We start from the raw sequence: 22,501 nt of genomic DNA, 5'->3' as shown, positions 1-22,501 counted from the left end.
GGCTGCAGGGCCCCGAGTGGCCCCCAGGACATGTAGGGCACAGGAACTTACTCAGGGTGCTTGAGCCTGGCAGGGCGGCTGTAAAGGGGAGAGTGATGGTTAGCCGGGAGGACTCTCAGGACCTCCCAGGGTCCTTCGTGTGCTCATAGGCTCTACTACAGGGGGATGACCTTAATGGGATTTCCCAGGGAGCTGCAGTCAAGGTGGCTTAGGGCATCCTGAATGGTAATGAGGATTGAGTGCCCACCCTCCTCAATCCAGGACAAACTCTCCTCCAAAGTCACCCCACCACCTCCTTGGCCTCCCATCTGACCACTTTCTGGTGGCAGCTCACCAAGAGGACTGGGCTCTTGACAGTTGCCTTGACAACAGGTGGTGTTGACCCAGAAGCCGAAACCAATACTGTAGGTCAAGGCAGAGATGGAGTTGGCAGGTGTGCAATCCTTGGAGGCCACACAGGAACCATTTCTCCAAGCGACAGAGTTAGTTGCGCCTAGGACTGGAAGGATATGGAGGGTGGGTTCATGAGAAGCAAATACGAGCCATCTTCATTCACCCACCAGGGACTGAACCCACACGTTCACCAGCACCCTCTGCTGTGAAAGTGCTGAGTCCAGATCACTGGACCGCCAGGGAATTCCCCAAATCATTGTTAAGTCATGAAGTCTGTTTTTTTTATCATCGTGGTAAAAAGTATATATATACATAATACAAAATTTACCTTCTCGGCCAGTTTTAAGCGTGCAGTTCAATAGCGTACACTATATTACATTGTCGGGTAATAATACATCTCTAGAATTTTTCATTTTGCAGAATTCAATCTATCACCACTCTTCTTTCTTTTTCCATGATTTTGGCCACTCTAGATACCTCATGTAAATGGAATTATACAGTATTTATCTTCTTGTGTCTGGTGAAGCTTCTATATTTTTAGCTGCTTTGCATTCAGGAATTCCTATGACACTTGCAACATCAGGTTTTAAACTCCCATCCTCTGTTGCAACCAACCTCTGTCCCTCATAGCCAGGAAAGGGTTACCATGGCTAGAGTTGAAGCAGCAGACATAGGAGGGCAAGGAGAGGTCTTGGATGCCTTCTGTCCCACTTCTGCCTGTCCTCGCCCATCCTGTCCCAGGGGCGCTCACCTGTGATGCCCACCGTCTGAAGGCAGTGGTTCCTATCTTCAGTGCAGGGGAGAGGGCTGCAATGGTGGAGGTCTGAGCAGGTGAAGCACGTGGTGACCTTAGCCTTGCTGTGGGCTGTGTAGGGACCTGGGGAGAGAGGAAGATGAGCTGGCTGGAGGCTATGTGTGTGTGCATGCACATGTGTGTGTGTCAGTTTCTGGGCACATAGCTATATGCGTGTGACGGTGCTGTGTGGATGCACTTCTGTGATGATGCGGTTTGTGTGTATGAGCATCCAGGCCTGTTTCTCTATGCACACGTGGTCATGTGGCTACACATGCATGTGCTGCACTCTGTGTGTTCTGGAATTGTCTGAAGAAGGGCAGGAATGTTTGTGTGTCTGCTTTCGCGAGCCCCTCTGTGTGTGGGTGTCTATGTGGCTGTGGTCGTTTAGTCTCTAAGTCGTGCCTGACATTTTGCTATCCTATGGACTGTAGCCCACCAGGCTCCTCTGTCCTTGGGATTGCCCAGTCAAGAATACAGGAGTGGGTTGCCATTTCCTTCTCCAGGGGGTCTTCCCCACCGAGGAATCAGACCCGCGTCTCCTGCATTGTTAGGCAGATTCTTTACCACTGAGCCACCTGGGAAGCCCATGTGTCTGTGTAGGAGGCTGGTCTAGGGAGTCTGTGTTTCCAGCAAGGTTTAGGGGGGTTGGATATACATGTTGGTGCACAGATGTGTACGTTAGCTAAGTGTTTCAGTGTGTGTGTATATTTTGTACTTTTGTGTATTAATATGTGTGTGTTTGTACCTGTCTCTTTCCCAGTCCCTATGCTTGGATCTGGCAACCAACAGACATCTGTGTGTGTCCCTGCACAGATGTGTCATATATCCACAAGGACTGTACCCACAAAAATTCCGTGTCCCGTCTCCCAGTTGTCAGTAATCCTAGTTTGCCCTTTTCCTCTTTCCACGTTGTAAATTGTAGCTCTCAAGTCTACCATTTTTTTCTTCATCGTCTTCATTCATTTAATCCTCTGATTAGTTTTGAAAAGTAAACTGCCTAACAGCTGGTACTCTGAGATAGTAAAGGTGAGAATGTTCCTGCTTTGCCTGTAAATTCAGCAAACACATCTTCTTTATCACAGGACTGTCTTTGCTGTGCAGGTTCTAACAAGAGTATTTTCTATGCCCCCAGGACACTGAATCCAGGTTTGAAAATTACCTTTGCTCCTCTGAAATGTCCATAATTCCGCTCAGTTGTCACTTAAAAACCTGTTGCTGGGACTTTGCTGCTGGTCCAATGGCTTAGATTCCACTCTCCCAATCTGGGGGGCCTGGGATTTCATCCCTGGTCAGGGAACTAGACCCTACATGCTGCAGCTAAGACCTGGCACAGCCCAATAAATTAAACAGATATTCTACAAAAAAAAAACAACAACTGTTAACCTGGTAAATACTATCTAAATTAACATCTCTCTTTTCTGGAAGACAAAAACTATTGTCAGTGTTCTTTGGTAAGCCAAAAGAAGGCTGTTGTCAAATGCGTCTTCTTTCACAAGCCAGGAAGTGAAGAAAATGAAAAGACCATCAGATTTCTTCTAAACCGAGTTTAGATCTCGAATCTCATTTACACAACAGGATGTTCTCGTTTTGACGTAGTGCTCCTCTGCAGGCGTGTTTTGGGTGCTGGGATGTAAATGCAGATGGTCTGTGGATGTGGGCCAATGGGATTTTCTGCATCCAGGTGTCGGGTGGTGTGAGTGCATCTGTGTGCATCTGTGTGGTGGTGTGTGTGAGCACGCGCCTGCGCACATATGAGTAATTGCATTCTCTGGGAGCTTGATGGTAGGGAGAGGGGATACTTGGGAACACATAAGATCAGGAAGGGCATTAGGGACCCAGAGAGGGCAAAGACAGTACAGTCTCAGGAAGTCTGGGTTCAAAGTACCTGGCTGGGTGGTAGGAGTCACACGGCTGCATTTGGGCTTGGTGATGAGACGAAATCCAGACGCTTCCGGGCCCAGGGTGGTGTTCGCTTGTAGGTGGCAGATCTCTGGTGTAGCACAGCCTTTCAGGGTTTGGAGGGTCCCTGTAGAAACAAGGTAAAGTTGGCGGGGGAGACTCAGAGCTTGAGCCTTCCCAACTTGATGTCTGTCTTTCTCTGTGTGAAAGTTTCCAGCTCTCTTGATTGTTCTGTATGATTCATTATCAAATCTATCTGGTCATTTCTTACAACCTCTTGTTGCCCACTCATTTGAAGGGTTCTAACATTATTCCTTCATATATGTCACATATAATTATGCTATGTTCTGTGGCTGCTAACTATAACTTAAGCTGAGTTCCTTGTGGGCCTACATCCGTCATTTGTTGCTGCTGCTCTCACTCACGGTGGCCTGTTTCTTTGTGCGTTTCATGGGCTCTGGATTGGGAGCTCACATGGGGTTGATGTCATCCGTGGGAGTCCTGGGGGCTTTTCCCTGGAGAGCATTTGCCTTTACTTATACTGAGATCAACTGGCCTATGCTTTGTCAGATAAGTCAGATCAGCTGTCACTGGAAAAGACCCTGATGCTAGGAAAGATTGAGGGCAGGAGGAGAAGAGGAAGACGGGATGAGATGGTTGGATGGCATCATCAACTCAATGGTCATGAGTTTGAGCAAACTCTGGGAAAAGAGTGAAGGACAGGGAAGTCTGGCATGCTGCAGTCCATGGGGTCACAAACAGTCAGACAGGACTTAGCAACTGAACAACAAAATACTGAGAGCCAGGTGTTCTACCAACCTGGGATCATTTCAGCTTCCTTCCAAGATCCCTGACTTACATAGGGGTTAAAGAGTCAGTTCTCCAACCATGCTGTGGACCCAAGATCTAGTCACTTAAAGCAGGCTTTTTTTTTTTTTTTTTGGCCCACACTGAGAAGCATGTGGGATCTTAGTTCCCTGACCAGGGATCAAACCCACACCTCCTGCACTGGAAGGTGAGGTCTTAGACATAAGACCACCGAGGAAGTCCCTTAAAGCAGGCTGTTATAAGTATTTGCTCTCAGGGCCACTGTGCGTTACATGTTCACTCAATGATCTTCTGATTTCTGCTCACACTTTAGTTTTCTTTGGGGACCCTTGAAAATCTCCCTCAAGCTCCCAAAATCATGGGGAAACTTTTGTACAGCATCTAGTTCATCTGTAAACAGTGGAACCAAGGGGGATGGGTGGTGGGAGCAATCCATCCTGGAAGCAGGCTAAAGGATTAGAGTGTATTGCCTGCAGAGCAGTTAAAAACAATAAAACCAACTGAAAGTCGGTCGCTTTTTATTATCATCATATACCAGCATTTCTAAACAGTGGTGGTGATAAATACCTCTCTCCACCGGAGCAGACCACTCCTACCATTCTTGTTCCTCTCACGCCCACCCTCCGAGCATGCCACTGTTTGTAACAGAAAGACCCTGCAGAGGATCTAGTCCACCAGACTGCTAGGAGCAAGAAGCCCAGACCACTTCTCTCCTTGACTCTTCACAGGTAATCTAGTCTCTGATCAGTGTGGTTGTGTTCCAAGCCTTTTGTTCAAAAAGCCTCTGCTCCAGCCATTTGCAAACACGTGATGATTTAAAAATACACCTGCAGGGATTTCCCTGGCGGTCAGGTGGTTAAGACTCCACCTTTCAATGCAGAGGATGCCGTTTCAATCTCTGATCGAGGAGCTAAGATTCCACATGCCTCATTGCCAAAAGACAAAAACATAAAACAGAAGAAATATTGTAACAAATTCAACAAAGACTTTTAAAAAAAATGGTCCACATTAAAAAAAAAATCTTCCCTGGGGTAGGAAATGGCAACCCACTCCAGTATTCTTGCTTGGAGAAGCCCATGGACAGAGGAGCCTGGCGGGCTACACAGTCCATAGGGTTGCAAAGAGTCAAACACAACTAAAGGACTTAGCATGCATATCTAAGGCTTAATAATAATAAACTTATTTTAAAAAAACTTAAAAAATAAAACTACATGTGCAAATTCTTTAAGACCAATCAGTGAGGGTCTATACCTCTTCTCCAATGAAACCAGATGGACTTTTGTGATGATTTCAATCAATAAAACATAGAAGACACAACAGGATGTGAATTCCAAGGCTAGGTCATAAAAGCCCATGCAGCTGCCACCTTGTTTGCTGGAATACTTGCTCTTGAACTCTTCAGCTGCCATGCAAAGATGGCGGCAGCCTTGATATGAGGAAGCCCAATGGAGAGAAACCACACAGAGAAGCTTTGAGATTACATGGAGAGAGAGGTGGGCCAACTAGCCCCAACTGCTGCCTTGTCTGCTGCATTAATCAATGTATTGGAGCTCCAGCCACTGTATAAAAAGCCCCAAGGCAGCCATGATGTAAGGAATGCCAATGTAACCAATATGGAGAGAACACATGGAAAAGCCCAGATTCTACACGTACGAGATGCTCATTAAGCCCCTAGTTGCCCCTCGGTGTCAGCTCCAGCAGCCCTCTAAGTGTATCTACGTGAGAGAACAGAACTTTCCAGATGAGCTTTTCCTGAATTCCCAGCCTACAGAAACCATAAGAGTTAATAAAATGATTGTTTTAAGGCACTACAGGTAAGAGACATTTAAGAATCAATAAATAACCGGAGCACACATGCAAATGAACCTCAACACTGATTTGTGCAGACAGCGTGGAGGCCGGCCACGCAACTGACCTCCTGAAGGGAACCCTTACCTCCATGCCATGTCCCACTGAGGGTGAAACACACAGTCTGGTTTCCAGTGCAGTTCATGACCGAAAGGGAGTCACCCTGGGCCAACTTATTCCTGGGGCAGTAGCGGCACTGCACCCCGTTGGGCTGGGCGCTGGGTCTTGCTTCTGGTGGGAGTGGTTGTAATGAGAGTGAGATGGGGCTGAGGGAGACCCCCCTTGCATCCCCCCTTCCCCACCCTCTGTTCTTGCTGCTTCCACCCACCACAATCTTCCTCCAAAGTGAGACCACTCTGGTCTGAGACACCTCCTTCTGGTCCTTGAAGACTGATTCCAAGGAGCAGTGAACAGAATCAAAGGTGGAGTTGGCCCCATGCTTTCCGTTTGTCCTAAGCAAACCTTCATGCTGAAGTCCAAGGGTTCTTTCATTCATTCCACAAACATTTCTTGAGCACCTACCCTGTGCCAGGCCCTGTTTTCAAGACATTGGCCACACGGACAAAAGCCCTCCCTCTAAGACCCCAAATTCCAAATGTGATGAAAAGGTGATGCTGTTATTTTAGATTTTAAAATATTGTGGTGTTTTACAAAAGAGTAGTTCACCACCATCTGGTTAATTCCAGGTTCTCCACCATCTGATTAGTGTTCAGAGCTTTCTTAGAGATCTGGAATATTGAAGAGGAAGCTATTTAAGCATATTTTTTTTCCTTAGTCAAAACAGCCACAGATTGTTTAAACATGGGTTTATACTGAAACATTGGCAGATACAGAAAAGTAGAGAACTGTGCTGATTAATAGATGGCTTCTCTCTACACGTGGTTATTAAATATTAAACTGTGGGTGGTTCCCTTTGGGATGTGCTCTGAGTATAAAACACACCCTAGAGGGTGTGTTTTCAGAAGTTTCACTTGGGAAAAGAAAGTAAAAATATCTCATTAATAATTATATATTGATTATCACCATGTTGAAATAATAGCTTGGATATGGTACCTGAAGATCTATTCTTAAAATTAATTTCACCCGCTTCTTCCTACTTTTGAATGTGGCTACTAGAAAAGCTTTCATTCTTTGTGTAGCTCACAGTTTATTTCTACAGACAGCTATGGGCATCTTGCACGTGTGTATGCTAAGTCACTTCAAAGGCCAGTCGTATCTGGCCCTTTGAGACCCCATGGACTGTAGCCCGCGAGGCGTCTCTGTCCATGGGGATTCCCCAAGCAAGAATACTGGAGTGGGTAGCCATGTCCTCCTCCAGGGGGTCTTCCCAACCCAGGGATCGAACCCAGATCTCTCGAATTGCAGGTGAATTCTTTACCACCTGAACCACCAGGGAAGCCCTGCTGCTGCTGCGTCGCTTCAGTCGTGTCCGACTCTGTGCGACCCCATAGAAGGCAGCCAACCAGGCTTCCCGTCCCTGGGATTCTCCAGGCAAGAACACTGGAGTGGGGTGCCATTTCCTTCTCCAATGCATGAAAGTGAAAAGTGAAAGTGAAGTCGCTCAGTCGTGTCCGACTCTAGCGACCTCATGGACTGCAGCCTACCAGGCTCCTCCATCCATGGGATTTTCTAGGCAAGAGTACTGGAGTGGGGCGCCATTGCCTTCTCCGAGGGAAGCCCTACCAAGGGACAATTACTCTAGTACACCTGAAACTAACACAACATTGTAAATTAACTATACTGCAATATAAAATGAAATATAAAAATATTTAAAAATCTTAAAGGGCAATAAAGTAAAAATATGGACGTCTCTGGTGGTCCAGTGGTTAAGACTCCATACTACCAATGTAGAGGGTGTGAGTTCGATCCCCGGTCAAGGAATTAAGATTCCACATGCCATGTAGTGTGGCCAAAAGATAAGAATTATATTACGATTACCAGTAGAAGAATCTGAAAAAGAACAGATATATGTGTATGTATGACTGAATCACTTTGCTACTCATTTGAGATTAACACAATGTTGTAAATCCAACATAAAATTTAAAAATTTTAAAGGAACAAAAAAATAAGATAAAAATGATCAGTAGAAGAATCTGAAAAAGAATGGATATATGTATATGCTTATTTTGAAATTTAAAAGAATGAAAAAATGAGACAATTGCTCCAAGTATTCTAAAGTAGTCTCTGCAACCTTTCTTTACACATAGGAGCTTTGTTTGATGCAGTTATACTCCTAACTGACAATTTATACGCTGACTAGCATACCCTGCTTTCGGCTCAGACCTGGATGTTGGATTTGGTTGATGTGCACAGTTTAGAAGGAGGGAAGTCCCAGGGGTCTGGACGGATGGCTAGTAGCCCCAAGTGTGGAGCTGTCTATAGAGTCTCCCCACTGATACACCTGCCAAATTCAAAACTCCTTCTCTGGGAAAAACAGCCAAGCAACAAAAAGTGATCTTTATCACCGTTCAGAGCCAAGTTTGGAAGGAGCCAGCGAGGAGATGCTCACTGTCAAGGCTGAGCAAGTGCAGACTCAGCACCAGAAAGCAAGCATTTCCCCTTACCCTAGACCGGAGCCCATCACCAATCATGACATATCTTGTTCTGTTTGACTAGACTTCAGGCAACCCCTCTCCTAAGGAGAAAGAAGAGTCTGGGGCTTCTGTTAAGTGCCGCCCCCCACCACAATAACTCCATAAGTACAGCTACAATTTATAGAGTGCCTACTCTGTGTCAGCTTTGCACTCTGCAACTCTTGCACAAATTATTGCACACCCATTTTCCAGATGAGAAAACCGAGGTTCTCCTTGTCCCCATCAGCCAGGCAGAGCCAGAGACTAAGGCCAAGTTCCCATGACACCCCACCAGGGTGTGTGATCCCCAGGGCCTGGCCAACAGACCTTGTGGGGTAACACTGCTACAGTTCTCTTCACAACAGGCTGTGCGGATCCAGAGACTCAAGCCAGGACCGTAGGTCAAGGAGTAGACATCTTTTCGACAGTCCCCAGGGGCCACGCAGGACCCATTCTTGATGACAGTCCCATTTGCTGGTGACAGAAATTGAGGATGGGAAGTTAGAGACCTCCCTGCCCCAAAGCCCTCCGGGACCTCTGCCCCCTCTGCAGCAATCCCCACAGATCAGTCTGGGGCTTCAGATGGTGTTGAGACCACCCCCTGCCACCCCCACCTCCCCACTGCCATCCCAGCAGCCCTGAGCTAGCTCAGCTACGAGGTGAAGTTTGAAACCTTCAGTCCCAGGCGGGGCTGGTCCAGGCCAGTCTCCTCCAACCCCTGCCCACCCACTTTGTCCATCCTCCCTACCCATCCCCCACCCCGGCCGGCCCATCCCCCACCCAGCTGCAACTGGCTAAGCAAGCAGGAGTCCTGGGCCGGAGGACAGGTTTTCTCTATGCAGTTTCCCAGCAAAGGGCAGACTGGACACGTCTTGGTGGTCCCTGTGGGGAGAGAGGGGTGATTATACCCTGAGATTTGAGAAGGAGGGAAGGAGAACAAACACATATACTCACACGCAGACACGCAAGTCAAAAATAGAGCTAAGAGGGACTTCCCTGGCAGTCCAGTGACTAAGATTCTGTGCTTCCAATAGAACTAATGGTGGTGGGAGGGCTGCTGGGAGAAGATCAAGGAACGTTTTCCTGGTGGTGGGTGAATGGCATTCCAGGTGGGTGAAACATTGCAGGCAAAGGCTGGGAGCTGAAATCAGCATCTCCAAGCTGGAGCTTAGGACAGTCTGCATGTAACTTACCAGTTCTCACCATGGAACTCTTTCTCCAAACATCTCCCCCTTCCCCCACCAAGTCCAGAACTGAACAGATAAGAGAGTCATTTCCTGAACTTCCCCCTTGAGGTCCAGTGGTTAAGAATCCACCTGTCAATGCAGGGGACATGGGTTCTATCCCTGGTCCCGGAAGATCCCACATGCCGTGGAGCAACTAAGCCCGTGTGCCACAACTATTGAGCCTGTGCTCTAGGGCCGGGGATCCAAAACTACTGAAGTCCTGACACCCCAGAGCCTGTGCCGCCAAGACCTTGTGGGGTAACATTGCCAGTGCCACCCAAGAGAAGCCACCACAATGAAAAGCCTGCACACCGCAGTGTAGCCCCACTACTCTCCTGCAGCAACCAAAGGCCCCTCCAAAAATAAATAAATCATTTTTCTTTTTTAAAAACAGTGTCATTTCCCTTCATCGGCTGATGACCACCCTGTCTGTCCAGCAGGTCTTAACCCCCAAGACATCTCTGAGGCTCTTCCAAGAAATCTCAAGGCTCTAAGACACACACCCTGAAAAGGTGTATGGCTGACCTTGACTCACACCGTCTACTTATAGATGAGGCAACTGAAACCAGATGGAGTTAGAGTCTTACCCAAGATCACACTGTGAGGTCCTGGGCTGGGTCTTGACCATTTAATTCCTATCCTGAGCCAAAGTGAAAGTGTTAGTTGCTCAGTTGTGTCTGACTCTTTGTGACCCCATCCTCCAGGCAAGAATACTGGAGTGGGTTGTCATTTCCTTCTTCAGGGGATCTTCCCGACCCAGGGATCAAACCCTGGTCTCCCACATTGCAGGCAGATTCTTTACCCTCTGAATCACCAGGGAAGATCTATCCTGAGCCAAAGGTAGCAGAATCATAACCAGAGGGAAGATAGTCAGGTGAGGTAAAGGAATAATAAGTTATTATTAATAACTCACCTTCAGGCAAGGCCACTTACGGCCTGATATTGTTCTAAGTCCTTAAAAATCTCTTCAAACAAAAATTTTTGTAAGTTTAGAATTATGTTTTATTTGGGACATTCCTGAGGACTTAAGCCCAAGATACAGCCTCTTAGATTGCTCTGAGGGACTGTTCCAAAAACGTAAGGGAGGAGTTTTCTGGAATATAGTACAGTATAGGAGTTTTTGCAAAAACAAAAACAAAAAAACAGATAGTTGAACACCAAAAGGTTACTGTTAATTAAAGAAAACCCAGAGGTATCAAGTTATTTAATTTTGCACTTTTCTATCCCCTCTAACACATTAGTTCAGTGAGAGCCCTGCCCTCAAGAGCCCCCTGAGGGCTCTATCATCCTCATTTCACAGATAGGGAAACCAAGGCATAGAGAGGTTAAGTGGCTTGCTCAAGGTCACGCAGCTGAGAAGTGGCAGTGCCAGGATTTGAGCCCAGGCAGCCTGGCTCCAGAACTACGCTCTCAAACACCCCATCCAGCTGCCTCTGCTGAACAAAAAGCTAAGATACAAGAAGCTGCCACCCCCTCCCTCTCCGAGGAACCACACACAATGCACCTTACCTTCTGGGACTGCCAGCGCTCCCAGGAGCACTAGAAGTGGGGGGAGCCAGAACATGATCCAGGCTGGAGAGGAGGAAGAAGGACCAAGGTGCCCTGGCCTTTTATTCAAGGGCCTTGTCTAGGGTGTCAGCCCTGGAAGAGGGAGAGCAAATAGGCTGGGCGGATAGAGCCCCACCTGCCAAGCTGGCCACTGGGAGCGGGGCAGGGGCCTAGAGAGCTTGGAGATGGGGAAACTGAGTCCTGAGGGGCCTGGGGGACAAGCCAGAGGCTATTTAGTGAAGCCAAAGAAGGACAATTGGCCTGTTTTTGTTGTTTTTCTTTTCTTCTTTCCTTTTTTGCCCTTTTTTTTCTCCCTTTTTTTTTTGTTTGTTTTTTGGGCATGTTGCTGTTATTAATATTATTACTAATAGGTTTGCTGGTCATTTTATAGGAGACATTAACTCACTGGATCCTTCTAATAATCCTACAAGACATTATCATTAACCCTAGGAGGCATATTCCAAAATATTTGACCAGGGACATCCTTGGTGGTCCAGCAGTTAAGAATCTACCTGGCAGTTCAGGAGACGCAGGTTCAATCCCTAATCAGGGAACTAAGATCCCACATGCTGAGGAGCCACTGAGCCCACATGCCTCAGCTAAGACCCAACACAGCCAAATAAAAAATAAATAAGTATCTTTTTAAAATATTTGACCGTCAGTCAGTACAGGGCAGGCTCTGCAGCAGTAACAGTTCAGCCCCATTACCAGAGCGCTGTTCTGGTCCCCTTCACCAACCTGGTGATTCCGTTTTAGTTAGTAGAACTTGGGGGTGTCTGGGAAGACCCAGACATGCCACGAGTTGGGGAGCAGCCAGGGTCTTGGAAGAGCAGATTTCTACCAACCAAATCTGGTTAAAGTCTCAATATTTTAACAGTTGGTACAGTTGCAATCAGCCCTGAGTTTCCCCATTTTACAGAGAAGGAAACTAGAGCTCAGAACAGTCCAGGCCCTTGTCTGAGGCCCCAGCTTGAGGATTCTGGCACAACCAGGATTTGAACCCAGGCCCCACTGACTTGACTGTTGGGCTCCACCAAGAGCGGAGAGGGAAGACAGCGCGCCCCTCCTGACGAGGCCCACGTTGCTCTCTTGCCCTCACCTCTGCAGAAAGGCTTGATTTGCACATCTGCTCAATGGGAGTAAGATCCATCCCAACCACCCACAAAGGGCCTTTCAGTCCCAAAGTTTGGAATGTCTCTTCACCAGCTTTGAGTCCCACCTGCCTCTCCTTTGAGAAGTAACTCTGGGGCTGCCCCTTCCCTCTCGTTTGGGGCCTCGGTGTGTTGAACCCTGAGGTCCATTTCTTTCAACTCCGAAATCCTTATGATTTGAAATCAGAATTGATCATCTTCAATGGGCAGTTCCATCCTCCTGCAAGCTCAGGCTCTGACCTCGGGGGCCTCGGTCAAGGACCCCTGCCCTACCCCCAGGATCTATATCTGGTCTTAGGAGACCACGGCTTGGCTGACACTTCCCAGGAAGGAAATAAGTTAGACCCTCAGGGCTCCACCAGTCCCTAAGCAGGTAAGAAGAGAGATCTATCACTGCCCTGGTGACACTAAACTGGGATCAACCCAGGGCCCTCAGGAAAGGCTCTGTTGGCTACATTCCTGTGCGGGTGATGTATACTAGTGATGCTCAAGCTTCAAGGAAACCACACGCGCATGCCAAGGAGGGTGAGCACTGAGGAATCAGAAGGCCAGGATTCAAGTTCCAGTTCTGCCTCCTCAAGCTGGGTGATCTTGGACATGTCACACCCCCGAGTCTCAGTATTCTCATTTGTCAAGGAGCGCACGTAGGAGGACTTATGTCATAGGGCTGCCGTGAGGATAAAATGAGCTGATGCATCAGAGAAGAACGCTGAGAACAATAGATGCTCGATGGCATCATCATCTCATCATCGTCTCATCATCATTTCCCCATTATAATCGTCATCATCTGGCAGTGGGCCTGACAAGGCTGGGGTTGGGCTCCCCTCTTGGCTCAGAGGAGATATCCCAGCAGAGAGAAAGGACCACTCCAAGGTCACTTCACAGGCCTTGCCGGGCTTTCCAGACTCCAGGGCGGGGCCCTCAATCAGGGTGTAGAGTCAAGGAGCCCACTTGGGAAGGAACCAGTCCTAAAGAGAAAGGCAGGAGGCTGGGATGGGGCGGTGTCTCTTCCCACCATGGGATGGGATGCTGTGGCAGAGATGAGTTTGGGGAGGAGGCCACCTCCTTCCCAGGTGGATCCCCAGCCTCTTGGTTCAGGAGAAGTGGGAAGAATGGAGAACAGTCCCCAGGGAGCCTGGGGTTCTTGGAGGAGGGAGCAGCTCCTGGTGTTTCGTGAGTAGCAGCCAGTCTCCTCAAAGGTTAGCTGATAACTGAGGCTGAGTAAACAGGCCACGGACTGCACAAACACGAGGTTTTCTGAGTAAAGATTGTGAAGGGCAGGGAAATGTCCCCTCCATGCCTCCCCGCCCTTAATTTAAAACCTGGAGGTGGGGGACCTCAGGGCAATTCTCTAATGCATGTCCAAGCAAATATTCCCAGATAGCTGAGGGATAAAGAATCCTCCTGCCAAAGCAGGAGATGCAGAAGATGCAGGTTCAATCCCCGGGTTGGGAAAATGCCCTGGAGGAGGAAATGGCAACCCATTCCAGTATTCTTGCCTGGAAAGCACCACAGACAGAGAAGCCTGGCAGGCTATAGTCCAGGGGGTCATAAAGAATTGGACACAACTGAGCACGCACCCAGCCCCCCCTTTTATAGACAAACAACAGTATATGATACACACAATTCTGCCCCTAGATTTTTCCACCTGACAATAAGGTAACCTGAATTACACAGTTTCCTCTTTCTTTTTCCTGTTGGATAAGTATACCTCTTGTACAGCTTGGTACAAACCTCTAGGACAGTTCACTGAATAATTACAAACCGCTTCGGTGAAAAACGTAGGTACAGAGTTCTGCGTTTCAGAAGTGGTGAATTGTTTTTGCAACATCAGGAACGTTTTCTACATTTGTAAATTTGAGAGTGATTGTGAAACGACCGTCCATTTACACGCCCGTCAGTAGTGTGGGGAGTGCGTTTCCCCATAGACTCCCTAGCTTTGTGCATCATCCAGGTGTTTCATTTTGGCCGACCTGTAGGAGAAAGGGGTGCGGTAGGACAGCATGCTGCATGTGCCCACTTGCATCCGACTCTTTTGCAGCCCCATGGACTGTACGCAGCTCGCCAGGCTCCTCTGTCCATGGGACTCTCCAGGCAAGAATACCGGAGTGGGTTGCCATTTCCTCCTCCAGAGGATGTTCCCTACCCAGGGATTGAACCCGCATCTCCTGCATTGGCAGGCAGATTCTTAACCACTGGATTACCAGGGAAGTTTCGCCGTTGTGTGTCTTCTTCCATCCTTTCCTAATTTTTTGTCAATTCACAGGAGCTATATCCATGTCCTGTGGCTACCACCAGACTACCACAAACTGTGTGACTTGAAAGAGCAGAAATGTATTATCTTGTAATCTAGAGGCTGCAAGTCCAAAACTGAGGTGTTGACAGGACAGTGCTCTTTCTGCAACCAGTCAGGGGATCCTTTCTTGCCTCTTGGCAGCTTCTAGTGATTTGCTAGAAGTCTTTGGCTGGCGGTTTATAACTCCAATCTCTGCTTTCAGCATCACATGGTCTTCTCCCTGTGTCTTTGTTGTCACATGACCACCTTCTTATAAAGACATCAATCACATTGGATTAGGGGGTCCACCCTACTCTACTACGGGTCTTCTCTGGTGGCTCAGACAGTAAAGAATCTGCCTACAGTGCCGGAGACACACACCAATGTCATGAAACCAGGGGCAAGCGTGGCAAAGAGGACTGATGGAGGATGGTCTGGAAAGAGGCTAGGGGCTCCCCGCCCCTGGTTCTTGTCCCCCCAGGACAGCATGGTAGTTACCCAAACCCAGTATGGTAGTTATGAGCGTGAGCCGTAGAGCCTTGGGTCCAAATCCTGACTCTCCACTCTGACCTCATCTTAACTCATTACATCAGCAACAACATCCTTGTTTCCAAATAAGGTCACATTCTGAGTACAGGGAGTTAGAACTTCAGCATATCTTTTTCTTTGTTTACTTCTTCTTTTTTTTTTTTTTTAATAGGCACACCTTTCAACCCCTGATTGGAACTTTTAATCTATTAGCAATGTTAACTCTCATATCACAATGATTATTTCTGCTACTGCACCTAAGTGGGGAAACGTAAGCTGCTAAGAGCTAGAGGTAGGAAAACCTTTCGTTGCACAAACTCGGCAAATGTTTTTCCTCTGGCTCCCATCCTCTCTCCAGGCCGCCCCAATGTCATGAAACCAGGGGCAAGCGTGGCAAAGAGGACTGATGGAGGATGGTCTGGGAAGAGGCTGGGGGCTCCCCGCCCCTGGTTCTTGCCCCCCCAGGACAGCATGGTAGTTACCCAAACCCAGTATGGTAGTTATGAGTGTGAGCCGTAGAGCCTTGGGTCCAAATCCTGACTCTGTACTTACAAGTCATCACAGGCAGGGAACTTAACCTCTTACGTGCGCCCAGTCCCTAAGTCGTGCCCCACTCTTTGCAACCCCACAGACTGTATGTAGCCCACCAGGCGCCTTTGTCCATGGGATTCTCCAGGCAAGAATACTAGAGTAGGTTGCTATTTCCTCTTCCAGGGGATCTTCTCGACCTCCAGGGGATCTAGTTCACATCTCTGTCTCCTGCATTGCGGGTGGATTTTTTACCACTGAGCCACCTGGGAAGTCCAATAACCTCTGGTATTCATTTGCTATTGTTGCCATAATAAATTACCACCAACTTACTGCTTTAAAGCAAAAGGAATATATTCTCTTACAGCACAGGAGGTTGAAAATCTGAAATGAGTTTTTTTAATATGTAATTACACATTTATATATTCATTTATATTTATTTATACTTTATATATTTTATTTATAGACTGCGCTGGGTCTTAGTTGCGGCATGCAGGATCTTTAGTGCAGCATACAGGACCTAGTTCCCTGACCAGGGCTGGAAACAGGGCTCCCTGCATTGGGAGCGCAGGCTTAGCCACTGGACCACATGAGAAATCCTTGAAATGAGTCCTAAGGGGTCCAAACCAAGGGGTTAGCAGGATGGCGCTCCCTCCAGAAACTGTAGGGGCTCAGTGATCTCTTTGCCTTTTTTTAGTAGCTAGAGCTGCCCCTCTTCCATTCCTTGTTTAGTGGCCCCTTCCTCCATCTTCAAAGCCAGCAGCAAAACATCTTCTTTCTCTGACCCCAGTTTCCTTCACTCTGTCTATACTCGCATGCCCACCTGCCTCCCCTCTATATTGATACCAGCGGTTACGCGTAGGGCCCACTCAGAAATTTAGGATAAAGACTGTCCCCATCTTAAGCTTCTTGACTTAGTCGCATCTGCAGAGACCCTTTGTTCACATGAGGTAACATCACAGGTTACAGAGCTTAGGACCTGTATCTCTTGGGAGGTCATTGCTCAGCCTAAGGCAAGAGATAGATGCGCGCCTCCCTCCTGCCCAGGGTAAAGTGATTGAAGATTCATTCCCTGTGGGCTGAAACTCCAAGAGGAGAATAGCAGGACAATTAAGAGAGGAGTTCAGGCCCTGCCTAGACCACATATTTCTTTTTCTCAAAGTCAGGAGATTGCTCCTTGGAGGCCAAAGGGGAGTTAGGATAACAGATATTCTCTACCCATACACATTTTTGGTAGAATTCATCTTGGCTAAGAGATGCGTGTGCACACATGGGAAGATCTTGAGATATATCACCTACGGACTGTGAACCAGGCCAGTCAAAATGATTGGCCAAAGGAAACCCAGAAGAAATGCCCCATGAGAGTAATTCAAACTGCACGAAGGTGCAACTCAAGAACTCTCTCTCTCAGTCCACCTGCGTGTCTCTCCACACATACTGTACTCTTTTTCCTCTTAATAAATACTTGACCTGCATCATGACTTTCTGTCTTGGTGGAAATTATTTTCTGCAGAGCCAAAGGGCCAGGACCCTTGTCACTGGCCACCGGTCTAGTGGCTAGGATCTGGTGCTCTCACCGCCGCAACCTGGCCTCAGTCTCTGGCTGGGAACCCAAGCCCCGCTCCAGGCCGTCTCGGGCCAAGGCCACCTGATCAAGCCTACTACACCTCTCTGAACCCTCAATTTCCTCAACTGTAAAATGGGGGATTGGGAGGATTCACCAGGTTATATAGATAAAGGACTCAGACCACTCCTCAGCATGGCTACAGAGCCCAGTCAAACCGAGAGGCGGAGGTCCTCATTCATGGTGTCCGGCTTTGGGCCTCAATTTCTCTATCTGGAAAAGGGGGGAAAAGGAGTGTGGACTTCAGGGTCTCCCAGCTCTGCCTCTGCCAAGGGCAGGTCCTCTTTTGTCCCTCATTTTTGTAGAGGGAAAGGCGAGGGCCTGAGAGGAGATGTCCCCCATCTGGGAGGTAGCCAAGCCAGGATGGGAAAGCCCATGAGTATTGCCTGTCAGGCCTCCTGGAGTTGGGAAGGTAATAGCTACAGCCCCACCTCCACCATCAGCCCAGGCCAGAGGGGGTCACTTCCTCAGTCAGATGGCAAGAGGCTGAGGGGATTCACACACACACACAGGCAGTGTCTGTCAATCTGTCTCTATTTTTCTCTCTTTGAAGGAAACAGAGGGTCCTTCTAGCTAACTCTGTCCATTAATCTCTCTCTGCCTCTGTCCTTGGCTCTCAGCTTCGGTCTTCTTTTGCAATGAAAAAATATTTAATTTTGATAAAATGCATATAACATAAAATTTGTCACATTAAGGGTACTGTTCAGTAGCCTTAAATACATTCACATTGTTGTGCAGCCAGTATTCAGAATCTGGGCATTTAAAAAAACTGTATTTTATATTGGGCTATAGTTGACTTATAATGTTGTACTAATTTTAGTGGTACAGCGACGTGATTCACTTATACCTATACACACATCTGGTCCCATCACGTCATGGCAAATCGATGGGGAAACAGTGACAGACTTTATTTTGGGGGCTCCAAAATCACTGCAGATGGTGACTGCAGCCATGAAATTAAAAGAAGCTTACTCCTTGGAAGGAAAGTTATGACCAACATAGACAGCATATTCAAAAGCAGAGACATTACTTTGCCAACAAAGGTCCATCTAGTAAAGGCTATGGTTTTTCTGGTAGTCATGTATGGACGTGAAAGTTGGACTGTAAAGAAAGCTGAGTGCCGACGAACTGATGCTTTTGAACTGTGGTGTTGGAGAAGACTCTTGAGAGTCGCTTGGACTGCACGGAGATCCAACCAGTCCATCATAAAGGAAATCAGTCCTGAATATTCTTTGGAAGAACTGATGTTGAAGCTGAAGCTTCAGTACTCTGGCCACCCGATGCAAAGAACTGACTCATTTGAAAAGACCCTGATGCTGGGAAAGACAGAAGGCAGGAGGAAAAGGGGACGACAGAGGATGAGATGGCTGGATAGCATCACCGACTCAATGGACGTGAGTTTGAGTGAACTCCGGGAGTTGGTGATGGACAGGGAGGCCTGGCGTGCTGCAGTCCATGGGGTAGCAAAGAGTGGGACACAACTGAGCAACTGAACTGAACTGCTACACACATCTATTCTTTTTCAGTTTCTTTTCCCATTCAGATTATTACAGAGTACTGAACAGAGTTCCCTGTGCTATCAGTAAGTCCTTGTTGGTTATCTATTTTAAATATTGTTGTTTAGTGGCTAAGTAATGTCTGACTCCTTTGAGAGACCATGGACTGTATAGCCCGCCAGGCACCTCTGTCCATGGAATTCTCCAGGCAAGAATACTGGAGTGGGTTGCTATTTACTTCTCCAGGGGATCTTCCCGACCCAGGGACTGAACCGGCATCTCCTGCATCGGCAGGATTCTTTACCACTGAGCCACCAGAGAAGCCATATTTTAAAGTGTATGTCGCGTCTCTGTGTCCCTCTCTGATTTCCCCTGAGTCTGGCTGTGTTTGGCCCCTAGCTCTCTCACTCTCTCTCCTTTTCTGTCTCTCTCTCGATCCCTCTCCCTCTATATCTCTACAGGAGATTTTCCTCTCCTCAGCCCTGGGAAACCCCCGAAACCCGTGGGCCTCACCCAGGACCCCACAGGCAGGTAGGAGCTGGGTGAGGCCCAGGTGAGTCAGAGGAGGAAGGAGCTGACATTCCTGCAGTTTTTTATCTGGAACTGTCCACAGCCCAGCTTCCTGCCCTTCTCCTCCCATAACACGTCACTGGACCTCACAGTGTGTCACTTAGAGAGAACAAGTCAGAGACAGAGACAGCGAGGGAGAAAGAGCCAGAAACACAGAAATGGAGGACGGAGTCAGAGAGACAGGGAGAGACAAAGAAAAGGAGTGGGGCTTCCCTGTTGATCCAGTGGCTAAGGCTCCATGCTCCTAATACAGGGGCCCCGGGTTCAATCCCTGATCAGGGAACTGGATCCCACATGCTACAATTAAGAGTTCTCCTGCTGCAACTAAGACCTGGTGTAGCCAAATAAATATTAAAAAGAAAGAAAGAAAGAAAGGAGCAAAACAGACACATTGAAAAAGACAAAGAAGGACTTCCCCCTGGCCATCCAGTGGTTAAGGGTCTGTGCTTCCACTGCAGGGGTGAGGTCCAGGAACTATGGTCCCATATGCTGCACAGCCAAATAAAAAAAGGCAAAGACACAGAAAGGGAGAGACAGGTGGACAGATTTCAGGAAACTAGAGCAGTCTGGGGTGGGAGGATGGGAGGCCTCCGAGTTATTTCTCAGTCTTCAAATAAAAGAGGAACTCGTAGTCCATAGCGATGACGTCATCCAGGCAGGAAGTGGCAGCGCCAGACCACACAGCTCCATGAACTAATGAACCTGAAGCTACTTTTCACCGAGAGATGCTTCCACCCACCCCAGACCCATTTCACAGCTGGGAAAAGCAAGGATCCATGGAGTGAAGCCACCTGCCCAGGGTCCCCCAGGAGCAAGGGGCTGAACTGGGTCTCAAGGCCACCTGGGCCAACACCCCGACTTTCTATCTCCTCACCTCATCTGCATCAGTATCTCATTCAGTCTTCACGCCAACCCCAAGAGGGGCTGAATTTTCCACATGAGGAGACTGACACTTGGCGATGAGGATATCAGGTGGGCTGTACTATCCTGCTGCCTTCAGCACGACAATTGCTGTCCTCATGAGTCAACATGACAGTTCTACCTCCTGCCCTATCCTACCCACAGAGAGGAAACACAGGACCAGAGTCTAGAATCTGGACCCAACAGGGATAACAATGGCAGTGACTTTTTTATTGAGCACTTGCTATTATTATTATTATTGAGCACTAGCACAGCGCCAGGCACTGTGCAAGAATGTACACTTTTCTGTCTCTAGCTCACCAGCTGTGGGAGGGAGGCAATTAGCTTCCCTTTCCAGATAGGGGACTTGAGGCCCAGAGAGGTTAAGTAACCTGCCCAAGGCCACACAGCTAATGAGTAGCTGAAACTGGAACCCCCACAGCCTGGTCTCAGGCCCCGCACTCTGAACCACTAGGTATACTGCCTCTTAGAAAAGAGAATTTCTTGGAGACTTTTCTTACCTTATCTTTTTAATTCATTCATTCATTTTTGCCTGGACTGGGTGTTCGTGGCTGCACGTGGGCTTTCTCCCATGGCAGAGATCCAGGGCTACTGTCCAGTTGCGGCACTCAAGCTCAGTACTTGCAGGGCAAGGGCTTAGTTGCCCCAAAGCATGTGGAATCTTCCTGGATCGGGGAATGAAGTCATGTTCCCTCCATTAGCAGTTGGATTCTTAACCACTGGACCACAAGGGAAGTCCTTTTCTTATCTTATCTTAAAATGATTACCTTAAGGCTTTGATACGTTAGTAAGAATAATGATAGTTTAATCATTATTGCCGTGGTAGAGGTAGCTACTGCTTACTTACAGCCTACGACTGTGTCCCTCTTGATTCTGTTCCAGTTACACTGGCCTCTCTGCTGTTTCTAGGTCTCATCAGATCCACTCCCACCCCAGGGCCTTTGTACTAACTGTTTCCTTTCCCTGGAACTCTTCCTGGACCATCTGTCTGAACATCTATTCTCACTACATTCAGCCTCTGTTCAAATGTCACCTCCTCAGGAAAGCCCTCCAGGATTACCTGGCCTAAAACCAATCTCACCTCACTTGTACCCTTGCACCTCCTTCAACCCGATTTGTTTTTCTGCATTTTACTTATCATAGTCTGACAGCGATAGACCAGGTAATACATATTTTACTCCCTATTGTCACAAGGTCAGGGATTTTTCTGCTGGGTCCACAGCTTCTGGACCAGTGCCTGGCAGAGAGCAGGTCCTTGGTAAATGTTGACAGAAGTTGTTGAGGCACTCCATGTGGGCCAGTGACCATTTCAGGCATTTAATTCTACCACATTAAATTGCTCTGACTGGGAGGGAGAGGCTGTTTCATGTTTTGTATTTTATTTTTCTCTTTTAAAAGCTTATTATGGGGACTTCCCTGGTGTTTCAGTGGCTAAAACTCCATGCTCCCAATTCAGGGAGCCTGGGTTCAATCCTTGGTCAGGGAATTAGATCCCACATGCTACAACTCAAAATCTCAGAGGTTTAGTAAAATACCCAAGGTCGCACAGCTAATGACTAGCTGAAACTGGAACCCCCACAGTCTCATGCCACAGAGAAGGTTGGAGATCCTGTGTGCCAGAACTAAGACCCAGTGCAGCCAAATAAATATTAAAATAAATAATTAACTGTGACTCACTGGTAAAGAATCTGCCTTCCAGTGCAGAGATTTGGGTTCAATCCCTGGGTTGGGAAGATCCCCTGGAGGAGGAAATGGCAACCCACTCCAGTATTCTTGCTTGGGAAATCCCATGGACAGAGGAGCCTGGTGGGCTACAGTCTGTGGGGCTGCAACAAGTCAGACACGACTTAGCAACTAAACAATGATATTTTGCCTTTTTTTCCTAAAGTTTTTTAAGGCAAATGCAAATGCCACAATGACATTCAGCCTCTAAATATTTCAGCATCTGTAGAATACAAGAACAAGTTTTCCGCATAACCACAAAACTATTGTCATAACAGCAATATCTGCTTCTTGGCTGAAGTGTTTTAAAGTAAACTGGAGACACTGTATTATTTCATCCCCAAATATTTCAGCCTGCAGCTCTAAATGAGAAAGACACTTTCCCATATAACCACGATCCTTCCTAACAAGACTAAGGAAAGCCCTGTAATATCTAATAGCCACACATTTCCCGAAGGGATAAGTTTTAATTTAAAAAGTGAGGTCCCTTCCCCTAGGTGATGTGGCATTGAGAGAAAAGTGGAATTCACACCCAGGCAGTCCAGGGACAGCTGTGACTACCGCCAACGTGAGTC

At 47.7% G+C, this 22,501-nt stretch overlaps 1 long non-coding RNA gene across 1 annotated transcript; it reads right to left on the bottom strand.

Moving 5' to 3' along the window:
- Positions 1-366: 366 nt before the first annotated feature.
- LOC129632088 (uncharacterized) lies at positions 367-3,178 on the bottom strand. The gene is made up of 3 exons (XR_008704301.1): positions 3,075-3,178; positions 1,145-1,270; positions 367-499 (listed from the first exon to the last, which is right to left on the bottom strand). It is a non-coding gene; the product is annotated as an uncharacterized LOC129632088 (long non-coding RNA).
- Between the last annotated feature and the right edge of the window lie 19,323 nt (positions 3,179-22,501).

The sequence above is a fragment of the Bubalus kerabau genome, chromosome 17 (assembly GCF_029407905.1).
Source record: "Bubalus kerabau isolate K-KA32 ecotype Philippines breed swamp buffalo chromosome 17, PCC_UOA_SB_1v2, whole genome shotgun sequence".
Lineage (NCBI taxonomy): Eukaryota > Metazoa > Chordata > Mammalia > Artiodactyla > Bovidae > Bubalus > Bubalus kerabau.
The sequence above is the reverse complement of the archived record's forward strand: the minus strand, read 5'-3'. Positions and strand labels throughout refer to the sequence as shown.